General features: G+C 39.1%; 1 pseudogene; it reads right to left on the reverse strand.

The window, feature by feature from the left end:
- Nucleotides 1–2,138: 2,138 nt before the first annotated feature.
- Nucleotides 2,139–2,787, reverse strand: LOC119542581 (annotated as a pseudogene).
- Between the last annotated feature and the right edge of the window lie 5,959 nt (nucleotides 2,788–8,746).

The following is an 8,746-nucleotide window of genomic DNA, read 5'->3' on the forward strand; positions in this document are numbered from 1 at the left end:
TATAGGATTTCAGATGATCTGTTCTCTAGTTTAATAATCCTTTCTTCTGCTTCTCCAAATCTGCTGTTGTGTCTCCATTGTGTTTTTCATCTCTTCTATTGTACTTTCCATTCCCAAAAGTTCTGCTGTTTGTTTTTTCAAGCTTACGAATTCTTCCTTATGTCACCCAGTGTCTTCTTTATATCCTTCATCTCTTGTCACATTTGCTTTCAACTCATTGATTTGATTTATAAGATTTGTTTAATCATCTTTAATTAGTTGCTTCAACTCTTGAATCTCAGTAGAGATATTAGTTTTTTCCTTTGGCTAGACCACATCTTTGTGTTTCCTGGTGTGGCTCATGACTTTTTGCTGTCTAGGCATCTGATTTTCTCGATTATTTTGTTCTGGAGGTTTTCTCTCTTTTGCCTTGTGTTTTTTTGTTGGTTGTCTTTGATCTCTATATTCCTTTGTTTCTCTTGCTGGCCAGTTGTCAGATTAGCTCTGCCCTCAGTCTTCCCCCAAAACAGCACCCACCATGGCCTGCCACAAGGATGGGAGGAAGGCACTGGGCACCCTAGCAAGTTCACTCTGTGTGGTAATATAGATCTGCTGGCTTCCAGTGGTGCTCTTTTTTCCACCGGTCAGCAAGACCTGGGTTTGTTTTACAGCTCTGCTTTGACAGTTGGGTCGTCCGTATTTCTCAGCCAAAATTAGACTGGGTTTCTGTGTAGGGCCTGTAGACCAGCTCCTGTGGTCCTAATAAAGGGTCTGGGGCACTTTCTGGACTGTCCAGCAGACGGTGACATGCAGTAACTTAATCATCCTCAGAGGCTGCTTTGCCTCCAAGCACAGGCTGTCACCACCTAGGTGAGCTGAAACTGCAGGATTCCTATGCCCTCATTTTGCTGGCTAAAATCTGGCTTGATGTGGGGCTACACCTGTGGCAGAGTACTCCCTCAGCTGAGCCAGTACTCTAGCTGTCCCAAAGGCAAGGAAATGGCTGCCAGCTGTTGCTTCCCTTTAGGATGGGGGAAGTGTTTTCAGACCCAGGGCTGGAAACACAGTCTCTATGTTTTCTCAGTTTCTTTGTCCCTCACTGACCTGGGCTTTGAAATGTCCTCCTCTGTCCCCTGGGATTTCAAACAGCAGGGGTATGTCTCACTGCTGTGAGAGACTTTAAAATCTGTGTCCCTGGATGGAGGGGTCCCATCTGCTGATTCTGTGCCTTTCCCACATGGAGACTGAGTGAGAGGGAGGGGAGAGGACCAGCTGGTCTGGGACAGAAGATTCCTACCTGATATTTCTTCTCTTTCAATTTGGCATCTGCAGGGTCCTTCTTCAGTCCATATCCTTCTCCAGAGTTTCAAAGAATTCAAAATTGTCCTTTTGTTCATTGAATCTCTGGAGAAGAGTTTTCACTAGCTGTTTACGGCGCCATCACGTTCACTCTTCCAAGACAATTTAGCTGGGTAACAAATTTTAGTTGACAGTTCATGCAGCATTTTACAGCTATTCTTCCATTATCACCTGGCACCTATTATTGATATTGAGACATTTACTATGTGCCAAGTTGTTATTCCTTGTAAACAATTTCTTTTCTCTCTGAATCTTTTTTTTAAAGAAAACTCCAGATTTTATTGTTTTTCTCCCCAATCTTAAGCTTTATTCCACACCTGTTTAAACATTAAAAACACAGTTCAACTTTGGAAGAATATATAAGAACATAAAAAGAAAGCAAAGTTTCCCAGAAACCTCTCAACAAAAAATACTATTCTTTGAAGAAATATTACCACCACAACCAAACTCATGATAATCTCAAAGTAACATTAGTTGTAAGTAAAAGATAAATTCTTTTACAAAGCTCACCTCACTGATCATCATAGGAGCAAGCACTGTAGCCATAACATCATAATGAATATCTTGCTAGAAAGGACTAGCTGCTGCTATGTTTGTTCCTGGATTTCTTTCACCACTGGGCTTTCTTTCCCTTTGACCTGAGCTGGGAGTTGATGATTTATTCCCATTGCCCTCTGACCCTCTAGCCTCTGAAACATCTTTTCCACTAGAGGTGTGCTCAGAGGCTTCCTGGAAATTTGCATTTGTAAATCATGCTGCAGTAGCTTCCAACCCTTTCAATGATCTGGACAGAGATGCTGCTAGTGCTTGTCAGTTTTTTCTGTAGTAATAGTCAAGGATGGACCCAAAGCAGGTGATGGTTCTGAGTCCTTCTTGTGTTTTTGTTTGTGTTTGTCTTTTTCTTTATATTTCAGCTTACTAAAATGGTATTTACAGTAGCCACAGTATTGGGCATTATCTGCACCACTCCCTTCTTCACAAAGGAGTTCAGCAAACTGAGCATATGTCACATGGAAAGCCCGTGGACATCCATGTTTGTTACATGTCATGCAAGCACCAGTGGCTGCTTAGCTTTCTCCTTCTTGTTCATCGCAAATGTACCAAGTCTTATTACAATGATCATGTGACACAGACTGTAAAACAGTTGTAAAAACATCGGCAAACTATCTCTGGAATACACAGGACACAAACCACATGAGCCTAACCCCCATTATCAGTGCTTTTTAAAGCTCCATCCATATGGGGACACAGCTCACATCTCACTCTAGTTGCTCTCTCCTGAGAGTCACATTTCCTGCAAAACTATGGTCCAGTGGGTATTTGAACAATGGCATAGCAAGCCTGATGCACCGCGATGCCGCAGCCGTGCCCATCACAGTGCACCAGCGAGTTCTGGGCCCAGCCTTTCTCGTCTGAGCAAAGGCAACAGCCTACAGTCATCTTCTTCATACTATGGGACACCTCTTCCTCCAGTGACACGGACTGGTCGCTAGAGACCGTTCAGACTCCGCCGCTGGGTCATTCACATTCCGCGTAGGAGTCAGGAATCACGTCCTTACCGAGTACCCATCTCTCCGCCTTCCCGGTGCTCCGCTCCACTCTTCCTGGCTGCTAGCTGCCGAGCCCTGCGAGGGCGCACATCCCTGGGTAGGCCTCCGCGCAGGCGCACTGGGTCGCGGGCCATCGTGAATGCGTTTTAGATTTATTCTTTGTTGTGAATTTTTTTACCTCTACGGCAATGAGTCTAGGTTTGGAGTTGTTTTCGTTTCCTTGCTTGCAGCTTTAGCTGCTTCAGTACTAAGATTCACATTTTTAATACAGAAAATTTCTTAACCCTTATCTCTTTGGATATTTCCTCTCCCATTTTCTCTATGCTGTAACTGTTTAACTCCTAATTAGACCTTTGTTGTACCTTTATATCCCATCCTCCATGTCTCCTAATCTATTCTATATTTTCCATTTTTTTATTTTCATGTGATGCATACTGGATGATTTCCTTAGATAGTTCCTTTCATTTTCTTTCAGCTGTTTCTAATCTGATTTTTTAACTTGGTGTAGAAGTTTACATTTTAATGATTTAATATGTTTTATTTCTAGAGTTGCATCTGCTTCTTTTTTAAATCTGCCTATTCTTTTATTCACAATATTGGATTCTTTCATTATAATTTCCAACCATTCTTTTAGCTCTTAAAAAATTTTAGCCATATTTATTACTCTTTGATATTGTTATATTTTCTGAAATTCTTGGAGGTGCTAATTCTCCTATTTGTTCATTTTCTTACTCTCCCACATGGTGGTTTCGTTCCGTATGTACTTGGTAATTTTGAACTGGAAGTTTATCTTCAGTAGGGATTGTCTTTTCTCTAGTGAGAGTACGCTGGACTGTAGTTAGCAAAAAAATCCCTACAGGAAAGTTTTAAATTAGTCTTTTTCTGGGCTGTAGTTGTTTCAAGACTTTAAAAAATTTTTGTCATTATCTCAGTGTTAGGTTTAGGCCCTGGGCCCTCACCCCACCCCTGCCCTTAGGAATTTTGTGATAGAGCCTCTCCACCACACCCCTCCCCCCCACACCTAGGAACCCTGCAGGTTCATCGCCCCCACCCTTAAGAATCCTGAACATTTAAAATTTTAAACTCTCCCTTTCCCAAGCCTCCACTCTCAAAGCAGCCAGTGGAAATGTGCCAACTACCTGTTTTCCCAAAAGTAGCCACTGAAAGACTGCATACCTAGACCTGCCAGCCTCCCCTTCCCTGGACGAAGACTTTCCCACGTCAACCATCCTTTGTAATCCCTACTGTTCCCTTGGCTCTGGGCTGTCGCCATTTTCTTAAACTTCAGCCCGCATGCGCAGGGCCGGACAATTAAAGCTCCTTTTAATCGAGTTTTCATCTCTGCTCTTCTTGATTAAAAAACCTAACGCTCAGGTTAATGTTTCCCTCTTAGGCTCACAATATAAGTCTGCATCCTGTACTCACATGTGGTGTGGGACTTAGATTTTTATTTCTTAGGTGCTTTCTGTTTTTTTCTATCCAAAGACTTGGATGAAAGCAAACATTCCCAATACTTCTTTGAGCCTCTGGGCAGATTTTTAAAAATCATCTTTCAACTGGTGGGGCAGTTCTTCAAGGCTTCTGGCATTTGGTGAAAGCTGGAAATGAGTTTTAGCAGAAACCTCCTTTTTGTCCCCAGAAGACATAAGAACTCAGCAAGATTTACACCCTCGTAGGTTACTCAGCATCTTTTGGCACCTTGGCTATGGATTTGATTTTCTTTTCAATTCTGGGACTGGGGTTTCTGTTTTCTTTCTTATGAGTATGATTACGTATTAAATTTTTTGTTTTGTGACATTTTATCCAGAATTTCAAAATGGGTTTGTAGCAGTAGGGGGCCCATCTGCATCAATTTGGACCACAAATTCCTGGAAATTCTGTTGTTATTCTTTTAACTAGCTTAATCCTAGGCTGCAGAGGCATGGGAGGATATTCATCACATGTCTTCATCCCAAAGCAACATGTAAAATAGGATAATATGTTCTAAACTGAATATATGAATGTTGAGGGACATGGAGAGTCTTTTGTTTTTATATAATAGCTTTATTGCGGTATAATTCATACACCATAGAATTCACCCGTTTAAAGTATAAAACTCAATGGTTTTCAATATATGCACAGAGTTGTACAATCATCACCATAGTGAATTTTAGAACATTTTCTTTACTTGTAAAAGAAACCCTGTATACAATAGCAGTCGTTCCCCTTTTCCTCCCACACCACTAATCTACTTTCTATTTCTGTAGATTTGCTTATTCTGGACAATTCATATAAATAACTAACTAAATAATTAAATATGTGGTCTTTTGTGACTGGCTTCATTCACTTAGCGTGTTTTCAAGGTTCATCCATGTTGTAGCATATATCAGTACTTCATTCCTTTTTATGGCTGGATAATATTCCATTGCTATGACTATACCACATTTTATTTATCCATTCCTCAGTTGATCATTTGAGTTGTTTCAACTTTTTTTTTTTTTGCTATTATGAAAAAAGCTTCTCTGAACATTCATGTACAAGTTTCTGTGTGGATATGTTTTCATTTCTTTTGGATAGAATCTAGGAGTGGAATTGCTGATCATATGGTAACTCTATGCTTGACATCTTGAGTAACTGCCAGACTGTTTTCCAAAGTGGCTGTGTCAATTTGTTATTTCCACTGGCAAAGTATGAGGGTTCCAATTTGTTCACATCCTTTACAACACTTGTTATTATCTGTATTTTTTATTCAAGTGGGTATGAAGTGGTATTTCATTGTGGGTTTGATTTGAATTTCTCTGATAGCTAATGATGTGGAGGATTTTCTCATCCTTATTGGACAATAGTATATCTTCTTTGAGGAAATGTCTATTTAGAACTTTTGCCCATTTTCAGTTGTGCTACTTGTCTTTTTATTATTGAATTGTAAGACTTCTTTATATACTTTAGATACAAGTCCCTTGACATGATTTGCAAATATTTTCTCCCATTTTTTGGGTTGGAAAATTTTTTTCATTGAAAGTCTCTCAATTTCAGAGAAAAGTCATTTGAGATGACTTTATTTGAGACAAAATTTAATGTGACTTTGAAGTAGAGAAATATAAAGTCTCATTCATACACCCAGAAGCAGGGACAAGAAGTCCTTCATTGAAGGAGGACCTTCGCCGTGTACCATGGTGTCTCTCCCATGAGGAAACAGCATCTTAGGAAGTCAATCAATCACATGTCCAAGGTCGTACACCTTGCAAATAACTCCAGGGCCCATAATCTTAATAATTTTGGTTTATTGTATATGCTAACGTAAGCACATTCCTAAAGTGGTGAAGGCAAGGGTTGGAGTTGAGAGGATTTATTCACAGGGTTAATACATATATTTATGTCAAGGTGAAGGACCTGAGTTAGGTACTGACCAGATCTATCAAGAAATGCCCTGTGCTCTGTTCAGCTAAGAATCCTGTAGTGACATTTCTTTGTATTGACTGATAAAGTTAACTGATAATTGCTAGAGCAACTAAGATCACAGTTTGAAATTGCTGCCCACCTGCCTTTCTACCAGGGTGAAATTCTCTAAAGTATCATACAGTCAGAGAAAACTGATTAAGCTCAGGAAATAGAATTGTATTGTAGAGTATTGAAGAGTATATTATTGAATTGTAGAAAATATATGAAATTGTAGAGTATATTAAAGTAATTCAAGTTATGACAATAAAATATTGACTAAATCAGTGTTTTTCAAACTGTGGTCCCCAATCAACAGCAGCAACATCACCTGGGTGTTTGTTTGTAAGAAACTCAAAATTTTTGGCCAACCCTGGACCTACTGAATCAGAAGCATTGGTGGTAGGGTGATTCTGATGCATGCTGGAGTTTGAGAACTACTGGACAGTGATAATTAGTAGAAAGTACAACTGGGTTTATAAGTAGCAAATAAACTATATATAAATAATATAAGGAATTATTTATATATATAAACTATATATAACTATATATAAATAATTCCTTTAAAAATGGTTTGAACATTTCCTCTATTTTGTTCACATTATTTGCTTTGTGTATTAGAGCCAAGCCCATCCAAATGATCACAATTTCCTAATTAGTGAGGTCTGAATTAATGAACACTAAAGATTACTATCTTGGAGGCTGACATCAATGCAAGCTGAGTATGACTGGGCATAGCTAGGGTTCCACTGATAACAGCTTTAGCATTTGCCCTTCCCTACCAGGAGATTAATGGGATCTAAATTGAAGACTTCAAGTATTTAAAACCACTCATGTAATAGAAACATTGTTAAGCAACCCTCTCATTTTGCATGTGTGTGAAAATGTTATAAATTAATGTCTAAATCCCGGCTGTCAATGGGCAATCTTGGGAAATTATTCAATGTCTCTGTTGGCAAAATAATAGTTGGCACTTACATATCAGATGTGATCTGAGTAGCTTTAGCTCCATCACTGGAGGCTTATATGAAATTGAAGTCTTAAAACTGTTTTCTTCATGCTGAAATATACATACAGGAAAGTGAATATAAATTACATGCTCTGGGCAAATGCTAGTATAAGAGTGCTCATCTTTCAGATTAATTTATTTTATGAAGGACTGAAAACTTGTCTGTAGGCATCACACTCTGCTAGGCACTGGGGAAGGTGAAGATGTGGTTCTTGATCTCTGTCACTTACAGGCTATCTGGGGAAATAAAACAGATATGCATGCATTAGCTGAGGAATAATGCACAGGGAAGAGAGTCCAAATGAGTGGGGCAGATTGTTTAAGAGGAGACTTTTGGGGAGGAGAGGGAGCCCAGTAGACAGGACTTGCTGGAAGACATACTTGTTGAAGATCTGGAATTTGAGGTAGCAAAGGGGAGAGGAAATATGGCAGGGAGTGTGGTGCATGGAGGAAGAGTATAAGCAAAGCTTTCAAAGAGGAAAGAAGTCTGCTATTATGGGGGATGGTGAGGAGATGAACTTGGGCACCATGGAGGTTACTGAGGTGAAGGAAGATTGTATAAGTAGGTGGTCAGCATTGAAGGCTAGAATGCAGAGTTGGGACTTTTACAATACATACCCAATCATAAAAGGTTCTAGAGTGTCAAAGCCAGGAGAGTTTCCTGCCTGGCAGGGGCACTTGCTTCTACTATACATTAGAATAACATTTACTGAATCATCAAAAGGATAAATGGGTTTCTGTTCCTTTTGTTTAAAAAACCTGAAAAGTGCATGATACATTTATGGAAAGATTTTCATTAAAAAAATCAGCTAAAATAAAATTTTGGCAGTTCCAATGTTAACGCCCCTTGCCAACTTGGATAACATTATGTCCAGAATCACAATTTTCCTGAGGGATTCAGACAGCCAAGGTTTTAATGAAGAACATAATGTTGAAGCAGGATATTTCTAATATTCTAGTCTTATGAAGATGTAGAAAATTAGATGAGCAAATTCTTAAATTATGGAATATTCATTTTACCTTATATTTAAAATATCGTACAACCAAGACTGAGAAACAAAGTGCATCAGAAACATATGCTAGTATTTTGCTGGGTATATATTGCTTTTTTAACCACCATGCATCCATCTAATATACATTTGGCTTTCTAAAAAGCAGCTCAGAAATTACCATTTATAACCTGCTTTACCTTTCTCACCCCATAAACCTAAACACATCTTAAAATACTCTGTTTCTTGCACACAAAACAGGGAAGGTGACTAAGTGCATTCACTGTATTGGTAGAAAGACAGGAAGGAAGAAAACAAGGGAAGAAGGAAGCAAAGAGGGAAGGAAAAAAGGAAGGAAAGAAAAGAAGAAGAAAGGAAGGAAAGAAAAGAAATGTGTGCTAGACACATATCAGGAATTGTGGTTACCAGAGGCACTAAGAGTA

This window comes from Choloepus didactylus, chromosome 8, assembly GCF_015220235.1.
Source record: "Choloepus didactylus isolate mChoDid1 chromosome 8, mChoDid1.pri, whole genome shotgun sequence".
Lineage (NCBI taxonomy): Eukaryota > Metazoa > Chordata > Mammalia > Pilosa > Megalonychidae > Choloepus > Choloepus didactylus.